The following is a 13115-nucleotide window of genomic DNA, read 5'->3' as shown; positions in this document are numbered from 1 at the left end:
TACCTCACCAAGGAGGTCAGCATCATTATGCCTATTTTACAGATTGGAAACTGAGGTGCAGAGAGGTGAAATGACTTGGCAAGTAATCCAACAGGATAAGGGCAGAGCACCTTAGGCCCATGCTCTATCTGAAAGAGTATGTTTTGCACTAAGTAATTGATTAGGTGCTAGACTTGCGTGGCTTAGTAGTTTATAGCTAAGACAGTCAATACATTCTAAACTGGCATCATATTCTATCGAAGAGAGTGGGTTGTTTTAGTAGATCATAGATTAGATTCCTTAGAGGTTAGTTTATTTCTAGATTGGATAGTGCGGGGGTTCTAGATCAGAGTGAGTATTTTTGTGTATGGATAGGGTCTGGATTAATAAGGTTCTTTTTTGTGTAGTCTAGTTGTTTTTCTTTCCCATTTGTTCAGAGGAGTGGCTGAGGTCCATGTGAGTTCATTACACAGAAAAGAGTTTATGATTTCTTTCTTATGGACATTCAATATAAATTGATTTAATATAAACATTTTAGGCCAATTTAATACATTAACTGTATGGTTCATCTGTCTGGTTTTTTCCCCCTCTGATAGACCTGAAGCCTCCTCTCTTCCCACGTTCACTGACAATATCATCCTTGGCCAGTGCTTGCTGCTCTTCTTTTCATTCCCTTGATTAGTTTGTTCAAGAGACGGGCATGAAACAAAACCTCAGATCTGAAGAACAGCCCTAAACTCAAGGGTCTTTGAGAGTCAGGTCTGGATCTGAATTTGTCAGCTCTGATCCTATTCAAGCTTGTTCTGGTGTGCAGCCATCCAGTAGCGTAATGAGACACTTGCACTCGAGTTAACATTTTCCCTTAAACATTGGAGGAATATTCTTGGAAACAGTGAGTTCTAATCCGGTATTGTAGCATATCCATAGGCAGCCAAATCCAAATTATGAATGCTACTGTCTGAACCAGAAACCTGATTCTAAAGGGCAAATTCTTAGCACATGATAAGACTTACAGCTACCTGAAAGGGGCAGCTGGGGAGTCCCCTGACACAAGGGAATTGCCAAGCTATGCCCCCTTTCCCCTCCCCACATAAGGGGCATTTCAAGGCAGGGAGGAGTATGATGGGGCAGAATAGGGGAGGGGCCAGAGCGTATGTTTTTCCAGCTAGTAGAATGTTGCAGGTGGTGCAAGTTAAAACAGCCCTGAGGTTGCTCTGTATTACACCACAGCCTGGTTTGGCCCCTGGCCAGCCCCAGGATTGGGAGAGGTAGAAATCTGGGTTAGTCACCTTTGTCTTTCTTATCTCAGATGCATTGATGAGTCCTAAGCTTCACATTCATTCAGTTGGGAAATACAAGCCTGCCATGGGACCTATATGTCTAATCACTCTCATCTTGGGGAGGTTGTACAATGGGGCCCCCATCTTGGATTGGAGTTTCTCTGGATGCTACTGGAATATAAATAATAATAATGAATTAGGAATAAAACAGAAGAGAATACTTTAATATGCACTGTAGTGTGATCTAGCAGGTAGGGCACTAAACAGGCAGTCAGGAGACCTAGGGTCAAATCCCAGCTCTCTCATAGATGCCCTTTGAAAATCTGAATGTTAGAGGTTTTTAAGGCAGAGCTTGACAAAGCCCTGGCTGGCATGATTTAGTTGGTGTTGGCCCTGCTTTGAGCAAGGGATCGGACTAGATGATTTCCTGAAGTCTCTTACAACCCTATGGTTCTATGATTCTATTCTATGTATTTGAAATGCATCAGGACGAACTTTATCGTGTAGCTGATTCTGTGAATGAGGATGATCTGCTTTTCCCATCAATTTTGTCCTTAGGCAAATAACATTCTCCTGCATGTGCCTCAATTTCCACAATCAGTAAACAAGTGGCTAATGATATTGACCCACCTCTGAGATCTCCCGATGACAGGTGCCATCTAAGAGCTAGCCATCCTATTATTAATAATATAGTCCATAAAGGAATTATTCACTCAGCTGCTACACCAATGGCTTGGTATCCCTGTCAGTTACCAACTAGATAATGCCTTTGTCTGCAACAGAAGAATTTTTCAGCCATAGAAACGACTTGGTTGTTCCCAAGGAACCTGCTTCTCCCTTATCACCCCTCACCATGCGCACACCTACTCCAGTGCAGAGATCCTACATCAGATCCATGCCCCACTGAGATCTGCTGTGAGACCTAGTTTGTGGCACTCCAATGGCTGTGTGCTGGCCCTCTGTGCAGGGGTGAATTTCACCTTGTGAAAAGAAAAGGAGTACTTGTGGCACCTTAGAGACAAGGTGCCACAAGTACTCCTTTTCTTTTTGCGAATACAGACTAACACGGCTGCTACTCTGAAACCTTTCACCTTGTGTACACACACGCTTGCCTTAGCCTAGGACCTGAGCTATTCATGTTTAAACCCACTCCATCTCCACAGCACTCCAGACAGGTTTTCTCTGCACCCCTAAGCGCCCCCAGCCTGCCTTTCCGTGGAAAGCTCGGGAAAGTGCTGCAGATCTGTCAGCAAGATAAGTGAGCTCTAAAGAGCAGTGATATCGGGCAAGGCAATGGCAGTTGCACGGTAATTCATTTCCACCCTGTCTCCTGCTCCGCCCCGAAGAAGCTGAGACAGCACTTTCCCGCTGTGCTCTTGTTTCCTGCAGATTTCTCACTGTTCTTGACGCGTCTGTGAGCTACTCTGAGAGAGGGTTAAATGGATGACCGTGCTACTTGTGTTAGAGGGCTGGGAACATCTACACCGCACTTAAACAGCCCTGCAATCTGAGCTCTGCGAGCCTGAGTCAGCTGGCACAGACCTGCCACGGATGTCTAACTGTAGTGTAGACATATCCTTAGCAGTGTTCCCTCTCATTTTTCCCACGCATGTGTGGAATGAATTTTGTTATGTGCACCAATATGGAGGTGATGTGTGACGCATCACCTCCATATTGGTGCACACACATCACCTCCATATTGGTGCACATACCAAAATTCATGTGGTGGGGTGGGGCCGAGGGGTTCAGAGTGTGGGAGGGGCTCAGGGCTGGGGCAGAGGGTTGGAGTGCAGGTGGGGGTGAGAACTCCAGCTGGGGGTGTGGGCTTTAGGGTGGAGCCGAGGATGAGGGGCTCAGGGGCCAGGCTGGGGTAGAGGGTTGGGTGTGGGGGGTGAGGTCTCCGGCTGGGGGTGCGGGCTCTGGGATGGGGCCAGGAATGAGGGCTACAGTGGGAAGAGCTTCTCTTTCTCTCTCTCTCTCTCTCCACAGCAGCACCTGGGCTGCGGGGGAGAGTCGCCTCTCCCCACCATGGCAGCTCCGCATCTGGGGTCATGGGATAGGCACCTCTCTCTCCCCTGCCCACGGCAGGGCCAGGCTGGAGCTGGGTTGGGGCTGGCAGGGCGAGGCGCCTCTCCCGGCCTGGAGTGCCTGCGTGGCACTTAATAGACTGCTGCACGCAGCTTGGAGGGAACTTAGACTCCTAGACATTGCTAGACTGGATCAGACCCCAGGTCCATTTTGTCCAGTGTCCTGTCTTTGAGAGTGGCCAGCACCAAATGCTTCATAGGAAGGTCTAAGAACCCTGCAGTAGGCAGATGTGGGAGCAGAACGAGGTAGTGGATATTGGAGTTAGTGGGTGCATTGCTAGGAGGAAAGAGTTTAGGTGGGGAATCAAAGAAATAGCCAACCTCCAGGTCATTCAGCCATAGGGAGCATGCCATAGCCATCCTGTGGTCTATTTCCAGTGGCATATCTCACCTGTCTCAGGCACTTGTATTCAATGGCCAGGAGATGGTGAAGTAGGAGACTCCCTGAAGGCCACATCTGAGGAGGTGCTTGCTGGAGTGCCACAGAGACCACTGTGGGTCACCAATAGGCTAGTCCCAAAGGGTCCATTTCAGGTTGTGCAATTACTGCTCACCTTCTAGAGGGCTCTGACACTTTTCACAGAATCACAGAAAGATAGGGTTAGAAGGGACCTCGATAGATCATCTAGTCCAGGCCCCTGCACTGAGGCAGGACTAAGTATTATTTAGACAATCCCTCACAGGTGTCTGTCTGACCTGTTCTTAAAAACCTTCAGTGAAGGAAATGCCACAACTTCCTTGGGTCATTTGTTCCAGTGCTTAATTACCCTGACAGTTAGGAAGTTCTTCCTAATATTTAACCTAAATCTCCCTTGCTGCAATTTAAGCCCATTACTTGTTCTGACCTCAGTGGATAAGGAGAACAATTTATAACCCTCCTCTTTATGACAACCTTTTATGTATTTGAATACTATTTTCACTTCCCCCCCCTCAGTCTTCTCTTCTCCAAACAAACCCTTTTTTTTTTTTCAATCTTTCCTTGGAGGTAATCTGTTCTAGAACTTGAATTCTTTTGTTGCTCTCTTCTGGACTTTCTTCAGTTTGTCCACATCTTTCCTGAAATGTGGCACCCAGAACTGGATGCAATACTCTCGTTGAGGCCTCATCACTGCAGAGTAGAGCAGAAGACTTACTTCTCATATTTTCTTACAATGCTCCTGCTAATATATCCCAGAATGATGTTCACTTTTATTGAAACAGGTTTACATTGTTGGTTCATATATAGTTTGTAGTCCACTATAACCCCCAGATCTTTTTCTGTAGTTCTCCTTCCTAGGCAGTCATTTTCCATTTTTTATTTGTGTAACTGATTAGTCCTTCCTAAGTGGAGTACTTTGCATTTGTCCTTTATTGAATTTTGTTCTATTATTTCAGAGCATTTCTCCAGTTTGTCAAGACCATTTTGAATTCTGATCCTGCCCTCAAAAGCACTGCTACCCTTCCACCTTGGAATCATCCACAAACTTTGTAAGTATACTCTCTATGCCGTTATTCAAATAATTTATGAAGATATTGAATAGAACCACACGCAGGACAGATTCCTGCAGGACACCACTCCATATGCCTTTCCAGCTTGACTGATAGTTGCTCTCTGAATACGGTTTTCCAGTGTGCACCCATCATATAGCAGGTTCATCTAAGTTATATTTTATAGAATAGAATACTGGGGTTGGAAGGGACCTCAGGAGGTCATCTAGTCCAACCTCCTGCTCAAACCAGGACCAATCCCCAATTTTTGCCCCAGATCCCAAATGGCCCCCTCAAGGATTGAACTCATAATCCTGGGTTTAGCAGGCCAATGCTCAAACCACTGAGCCATCCCTCCCCCCAAAGAGAGACCTGAGGGGCCACCTTCACAGCAGGATCAAGTACTGTCCCTTATTTTTGCCGCAGATCCCTAAATGGCCATGTCAAGGATTGAACTCCCAACCCTGTGTTTAACAGGCCAATGCTCAAACCACTGAGCTATCCCTCCCCCCCTAAAGTTTCATAGTCCTCATTACCCTCAATATAACTCAACTTGTATTTACACTCCTTTTATGCCAGCTTTCCCAACTAAATCTTAGAATCATAGAATATCAGGGTTATTTTCCTAGTTTGTTTATGAGAAGGTCATGTGAGACAGATCGAAAGCCTTACTATGTATGAGGTATGTCACATCTACTGTTTTCCCTCTATCCACAAGCTTGTTACCCTGTCAGAGAAGGACATTAGGTTGGTTTGACCTGTTTTGTTCTTGACAAATTCATGTTGTTTGTTACTTGTCACCTTATTATCTTCTGGGTGTTTACAAATTGATTGTTTCATTATTTGCTCCATTATCTTTATGGTATCGAAGTTAAATTAACTGGTCTATAATTCCCTGGTCTGTCCTTATTCCCCTTTTTTACAGATAGATACTATATTTGCCCTTGTCCAGTCCTCTGGGATCTCTCCCGTCCTCCATGAGTTCTCAGAAATAATCATGAATGGCTCAGAGATCTCTTCAGCCAGTTCCTTAAGTATATTAGGATGTATTTCATCAGGTACTACCGATATGAAGACGTCTAACTTGTGTTTTGTTCAGTCAAGTGCAGTGGGACCTGGTGGAAATTTGATGTGCCCCAGAATCCTTTGCAGGAGCCAATTTTGGGTGCTAAGGATTCCCACTGCAAATGACTGAGTAGAAACTACCAGCATGTTCTAGAGCAGTGGTTCTCAAAGCCGGTGCGCTGCTTGTTCAGGGAAAGCCCCTGGCGGGCCAGACCGATTTGTTTACCTGCCACGTCTACAGGTTCGGCCAATCACGGCTCCCACTGGCTGTGGTTCGCAACTCCAGGCCAATGGGGGCTGCTGGAAGTGGCGCGGGCCAAGGGATGTGCTGGCCGCCCTTCCTGCAGCCCCCATTGGCCTGGAGCAGCAAACCGCGGCCAGTGGGAGCTGCGATCGGCCGAACATGCGGACGTGGCAGGTAAACAAACTGGTCCAGCGCGCCAGGGGCTTTCCCTGAACAAGCGGCGGCCCTAGTTTGAGAAACACTGCTCTAGAGGAAGGAATATCTCAGAAGATGGGTCATGAGGGTTAAAAGGTAGAGCTGGTCAGGAATTTTCTGACAAAACATTTTTTGCGGGGGCGGGGGGGAGAGAAGATGGTGATTTGATGAAACCAAAATTGTTTGCAGGAAAGAATGTATTTCAATGAATTTCTCATTTAAAAATTGTCAAAACAGGATGTATCAACATTGTCTAAATGAAAAATTCTGTTTTTTTTTTCAGTTCAAAGTGAACTGAAATGTAAGCTAATTATAGCAAAAATGAAAATCAAAACAGTGTGAAGAAAATGTTGAAACAAAACATTTTGATTGAACGGAACCATTTTTTCCCCCAAGATTTTGACTTTTCATCCAGATTTGGGAAGGGAATTTTTTTGAAATTGCAACATTTTTCCCAGGATGGGAAATCTGTTTCCCACTCTATTAATGAGTGCGTTTCATGGGACAAAAAGGATCAGGTTTCAAATCCAGCAATTTAGGGCACCAAATGTACTTAAGAATGACCCTGCCAAACACAGTGGCACAACCAGCTTCCCCAATCCACCTACAATCATGCCCACTCTCCCTGCTCTCACTGTTCTGTGGCCTTTGCCAGTACCTGAGCTCCCCCTCAGCACCTCCTCCCTGGCTTCCCACTCCTGGTGCCTCTGGGCTCTCTCTCTCTCTTTGGCACCAATCTGAAGCAGCAGCCTGGTGCCAGTGGTGTTGGTTATTCAATAGGTGGCACTGTTCACTTGGAGTCATCGCCGAGCAACCCTCCCAGCCGGATGTTATGGTTATGGGGTGTTCTGCATTTCCCACATGGAACCATTTGCACTCATTAAAGATCCCACTGTGTTTTTTGTAGGAGTAGACACAATAACCCTGTTTTCCTGGCCAAATGCTAGGCTGGTTAATTGCCTTTTGTCTAGCTGAAAATCTCTGCCCTTCCTAGTGGGTACTGAATTCTTCACACCTCATTCTAAACTGTTGTGTCATGTTTCCATGTGCTGTTCAGCAGCTTCCATGTTCCAACCAGAGGTGGCTGCACTTCAATGCTAGGTGAAGCAACCACTATGGAGAAAAATTCAGTGGTGCCTCATTGCTCAAACCTCCCTGAACAAGTCTGGATTTTATTGATTGAAGCAAGACTGTTAAAAAGATATTTACAAGCAGGTTTTTTTTTATTTTAAACAGCTTCAGTACACATCACTTTTATGCGGGCAGCAATGATGAAAAGTGGCAGGCTGAAAGCATATTTTGACACAGTGTGCTTTTTCTGAGTTACCTCTCCTTCCCCACCATTGCTTGTTGCCAGGATTCAAGGCTCATTGTTCCCAATCTTTGCTAAAGAAGCTTTCAAGTGTTCTTTTTACTGGCACTGATAGGTGGGGGAGAGGTAAAGAGGGTGAAAAAAGTCTGCCAGCTGCATCCATGCAATGGAAATTCACTTGGTGCTTCTTTTTTCATTTAAAAGTCTTTTCTTTCAGCACCTGTCCTTTAGTTTGTGCTACTGTATATAGTCAATCACCCTGCCGCCTCTCCACACAGTGCAAACAACCTACATCATATAACAGGGGAAGTTACAAGAACGCTTTGTTACCTGTTCTGAATCATTTGCAATGCACAATAATAGTGGTGATGGTAATGAATCCACTTAGGGGTGTGAGCAGGACAGGTTTACCCAGATATGACTTTGCAATTATTATTTAGTTGGGAACATGTCATCTTTTATTGCTTTTTAGTGTCTCTGACAGGTTAAAGGCCAACTCCTCCACTGGTGTAAAGCAATGCCATTCCTTTGCAGTCATGTTAAGCACACTCCATGGTTTCAGTGGGCTATGCTGGTTTATACCAGCTGAGGATCTGACTGTAAAACGCTTACAGCCTCACAATCCACCCTGAGCACCATTACAAGTGAGACTTAATCCAGGTGTTTGGAAAATGACGATTATTTTTATTGTGGGAACTTTTTTCATAAAATTGGGGGGTGGAGTTTGAAAATTTTCCATGAGACTTTTGTTTCTGATGAAAAAATTGCATCAAAATCAAACATTTTTGGTTTCCTATTTAAAAATTTGGTTTTCAGTTTGACTGACACTTTGACTAAAAAGGAGTTTTGGTTTGGGGTTTCTGAGTTTTTTGTTTTTGAAAAAGAATGGAAAATTTTAACTGAAATGAAAATGTTTCATTTTGATTGAATGGCAGGTTCACTGCAAAAATTCCAGCTGTCTGTAGCATTCATTATCCCCATTTTACAAAGTGAGAAACTGAGCCTCAGAGAGGAGAGCTGGCTTGATTCAAATTGTATTGCAGGTCAGTGACTGAGAGGAGCCTAGACCCCAGCCTTCCTGGTTTGCAGTCCCATACCCCAAGCATTACACAACATGCCCTGGGCAGTACTCCTGCGTAAGGCACCAAGGATCAGATGTTGGCACAAGAAACACCAGGATGAAATCCTGGCTCCATCAAAGTCAATTGCTAAACTCCCATTGACTTCACTGAGATCAGGATTGTACTCTCATGATAGGTTTCAGAGTAGCAGCCGTGTTAGTTTGTATCCACAAAAAGAACAGGAGGACTTGTGGCACCTTAGAGACTAACACATTTATTTAAGCATAAGATTTTATGAGCAGCAGCTCACTTTATTCAGATGTCCTTCACCAAGCTACAAGGTTGTATAGGCCAGGTCTTGGTTAGTGCTGAGCTCCTGAGAGATGCTTAACACCCTCCACCTCCAGGAATAGCAACTGGAGCTCAGTGTGTCCAGAGCAATGCATCTGATGAAGTGAGCTGTAGCACACGAAAGCTTATGCTCAAATAAAGGTGTTAGTCTCTAAGGTGCCACAAGTCCTCTCATGATAGATATAGACTGGGTGTCGCTAACAGGCAAAGTGCTTGGGGATCTGTGCTTGCCTTCATGCACAGGCCCCTAAAAACGGGGGAAAACCCATGAACATTTTCAAAATTGGGAAGCTGTTTCTACTTCACAGGCTTCCAAACAGGCCCATTTTCCATTTATTAAAACATTTTTCATGACATTTTTAATCAAAATTTCATTGAAACCGATTATAGGAATTGGGGTTTTTTTAACTGAAAATGGTGGGCTTCTCCTCCCCACAGTAATCAAGAAGTTATCATTTGCCAACACATCCTGGTTTGGGCAAATGGAAAAAAATGTTTGTTAGCAATCTTGTTCATTATTTTGGGCCTGTTTTTGATCATAAATGTAGGGATAAATGAGAAATTTGGAAAAAGTCCAACTTCCTTACCCCCTCCCATCCTCCCACCCCCCAAAAATTGTTTTAGAACAAAGGCCATTTGTTTCCTAGTGGAAAAACTTTGTTGCAATGTTCCAGTCAGATCCAATGGTAGCAACTTTAACTAGCATCTCCGAATTTAACTGCAAAGGTTCTTTATCCCTTTATCAGCCCCTGGAAACCAGTCCAGGTATTCCCCTTCTGTTTAAAAGCAGAATCAATATACAGGAATAGACTGTAATAGACTGCCAGCCTGATATAGCTAATTGCATATGTGTGTCTCTAAATCACAATGCCTAGTTCTTGTTTCTCATTTTTCATGTCAACCATTTCTGGGAAAAACAACAGAAGAAAGAAAAATAGAAAAAAGACAGAGAAACAGAGATATTTACCTAAGTCATCAAGTGAAATGAGAGCTGACAGGTTCTGTAATGTTACATGTCCAGTACAAAGCAGATTGCTCATTCTGCTGCTCATCTCTGTGTTTGACAATCCTCCATGCATATCTTTTGTGCTTGCTGAGCACTCCGGCTCCAGGAACACCCTGCTGGTGAGGGAGGAGTGGGGTCTTTCTACAGCTGTCCTCTTTCCAGCAAAAATGTGCCAGGAAAGTACTTTGGGTGACAACAGAGCATTCAGCAGATCAAAGGCAAACAAAATTAAGCAATTAAGTTCTGAATTCTATTCCCATCTCTGCCACTGAATCATGCTGAGTTTCCCTAGACTGACTTTTCTATGCCTCAGTTTCCCCAAATGAAAAGAACAATGCCAGCCTCCATGGGGAGTGGTGAGAAATCGTGGGTTAACCTAGAGCGTTGAAAATATAGGGAGAGATCCCAGCTGAGGATTGGCTCTGTTGAAGCTGGTTCTGATTCCCACCAGCTGGGGATCTGGCTGTAAAATAAATGTAAGTACTAAGTATCATTCTCCCTATTATTTCTTTCAGCTGGGTCCAAACTTTCCCACAGTTCAGGGCTGTTTGGATCTGGAGTTTCAGATCAGGCTCACGTCTTCTTAGAACTAGAGACTGGCAATGCGAGGACCCTGACCCCAGACATCAGTGGGATCTGGGATCTGGATCCAAATCATGAGGCAACATTTGGCAGCTTAGGTGCATCTCGATTTATAACCCGCATTAAGCACTTGCCTGACACAGCTGGGACTGGAGGGGCAGGACAGACTCCCTTAGCAATAGCAATGACACTGCAGGGAGCCCCAAGTGCCCCTGGGGATGACAGATCAGGGCATAATGACAAGGTGAGTAGTAGAATGGGGTCACATTGGGCAGCATTGGTGTCCCCGGCTTCTCTCACTGCTGGAGTCTAAAGTGCCAGTCTTATTCTAAGTGAGGTCACTGGCAGAACTTGCATTGACTTTGAAGGTGCCCCTAAAGTTGCTGAAGGAAAGAGCCCTCCTTTACTAGAGGTGGAAAGCTGGGTTTTGGGCTGACACCCTGGGGTGGTTTGGCTCCAAGTTGATTTATCTGGGCCTCCAACATCTGGGGGTGGGGGGTAGGGTTTGGATAAAATGGCTCTGTCCCATATACAGGGTGGGCCAAGGCAGTCTTGCAAAGAACACCCCTGCAGTGTTTGTGATCCAGGTTCCATTTCATCGGCACTGAACTTGAAGATCAGGGAAGGGGGGAAGAGGGTGGAGAAAAGGTTCTGGTTTGGGCCCTGTTTTTGTGATCGACCAACAGGATGGCATGATGGTGGGTCTCTCTCTTTATCCCCCTTTCCCCGCCCAACTTCCATGTGTCTCAGCTGCCTGCAGCGAATTCACAGACCCCAGTGAGCCTGGCAATGCAGGCAGTGCTGAGGGACTGAGAGGGGAACACAGAGCAGCATTGTCAGATTGACTGTCAAAAGGCCTGGCCCATACAGCCTCCTTTGACCCTCCCCAGAGACAGCACACACAGTCTCCATATCTACACTCCAGTGCCTTTCCAGGCCCAGCATGATAAACTTGTCACTCGGGGGAATGCAGGGAGTTTAGGAGCAGGCATCTTGCTAGAAAGCAGGTGTTCTTTTCCCCCCCTTTGGCTCCCCACCTTCCCTGCCTGCTAATTTCTCTTGGAGATAACATTTCTGCAGCTCTAACTCCCTGGCACTCTGTCCTTTGCAGCAGCAGCATTCAGGGGGCTTCAGAGCATGCCTTTCTTGGGGGACGAAGGCGAGGAACGGATTTGGAGTCCCAATGGTGGCTCATTCGCGGGCTCAGCTGGACGAAAATGCTGCTTCGAAAGAGCTGCTGACTCCTCACTTCTCAAAAAGAGAGAGCTCTTGCTGAGAAAATCCTTCTGAACACTTGTAGCCTAAAAGCCCAGCGGAATCTCTGGGCTGAGCGGGTTTTGAGGCATATCTGACCTCTGCTCCTCTTCTCTGCCTTCATCTGCAGATGGAGAGGGATCGATGGCAGCTGTGAGGGGCTTTGTAACTTCCACCCCGACGGGGAGGGCATGGGAGGGGCAAAGGAACCTGTCAGGGTCCAGTAAGACTCGACTCTCACCTGAACCCTGAGAAACTTTTCCTGGGTTCAGAAACATTCAGACCATGTATTATTTTTTCCCAAGCCGACGATGCTCTCTGCACTCTGGGTTCCACAGGTGAGTGGGAAGGCCAGGGTGCCATGGGGAATGCCGCCCATGGGTTATGCTTGGCCTGGCTTTGCAGAATTCTAGAAGTAAGAGCTGGACCATCCAGCCTGTCTCCCAAGGGCCAGTGCGGGATTGCTCCCTGCTGCACATTTCCTACAGGCCAGGGAAGGTTTGGATGGAAAGCAAGACACACCAGAAACCAGGTTTAAAGCCCAGCTTTACAGGTCCAAGAGATCTCAATAAGTAATAGAGCTTTAACGTACTGCTCCAAGCCTCACCCATCTCCAGGGGGAAGACATCAACAACATGCAGGGCTTTGAATAGCATTTTCATTTTCACGCCAGAGCAGACTGCTCCTTCCATGGGAAGTCCCAGATCCCTGTCCTCTTTCCCCTCTTCACTCGTAACATGGGGAAGCTCACAGCTCGTGCCCTGTACCTGTAACACTCCAGTTTCATGGGACTCTTACAGCTCCAAGGTAAAGACGGACTCACTCCTGTCTTATTATTGCTCTTGGTATTTTGCCAGCACAGTTATTTTAAACAGAGGCTATGGCAGCCCCTCAGCAACGCTGGACACTGAGGGGCTGTCTGTATCCAGAGAATGAATATTGTATGGCAAGCTTTCCTGCCATCGTGTGCTCAAACCTGGCTTGGAGCATTCACCCTTAGGGTTAGAGAGCATTGCTTATTCCTTATGGCTCATTCAGTTCTTGCCCTTTCTGCTTCGGCTGCTCGGGGCATAGTTAATACCAATCCACATGTGGACCTTTATCCCCTAGGACTGGATCAGCCAACTCATTTCAAATAGGTCTCCGGTTAACATGGTAAAGCACTGATCACAGCAAGATTAGAATTTACAACCTAGAGATGAGAGAGACTTATTTAGCCCATTCTTAATCTC

General features: G+C 45.9%; 1 long non-coding RNA gene across 1 annotated transcript; it reads left to right on the top strand.

Moving 5' to 3' along the window:
- The first annotated feature begins 4720 nt into the window (after positions 1–4720).
- On the top strand, positions 4721–12574 carry LOC119846726. Its single transcript, XR_005289960.2, has 3 exons — positions 4721–4813; positions 8565–8672; positions 11741–12574. It is a non-coding gene; the product is annotated as an uncharacterized LOC119846726 (long non-coding RNA).
- Positions 12575–13115: the final 541 nt, after the last annotated feature.

Source organism: Dermochelys coriacea, chromosome 22 (assembly GCF_009764565.3).
Source record: "Dermochelys coriacea isolate rDerCor1 chromosome 22, rDerCor1.pri.v4, whole genome shotgun sequence".
NCBI classification, from domain to species: Eukaryota; Metazoa; Chordata; order Testudines; family Dermochelyidae; genus Dermochelys; species Dermochelys coriacea.
The sequence above is the reverse complement of the archived record's forward strand: the minus strand, read 5'-3'. Positions and strand labels throughout refer to the sequence as shown.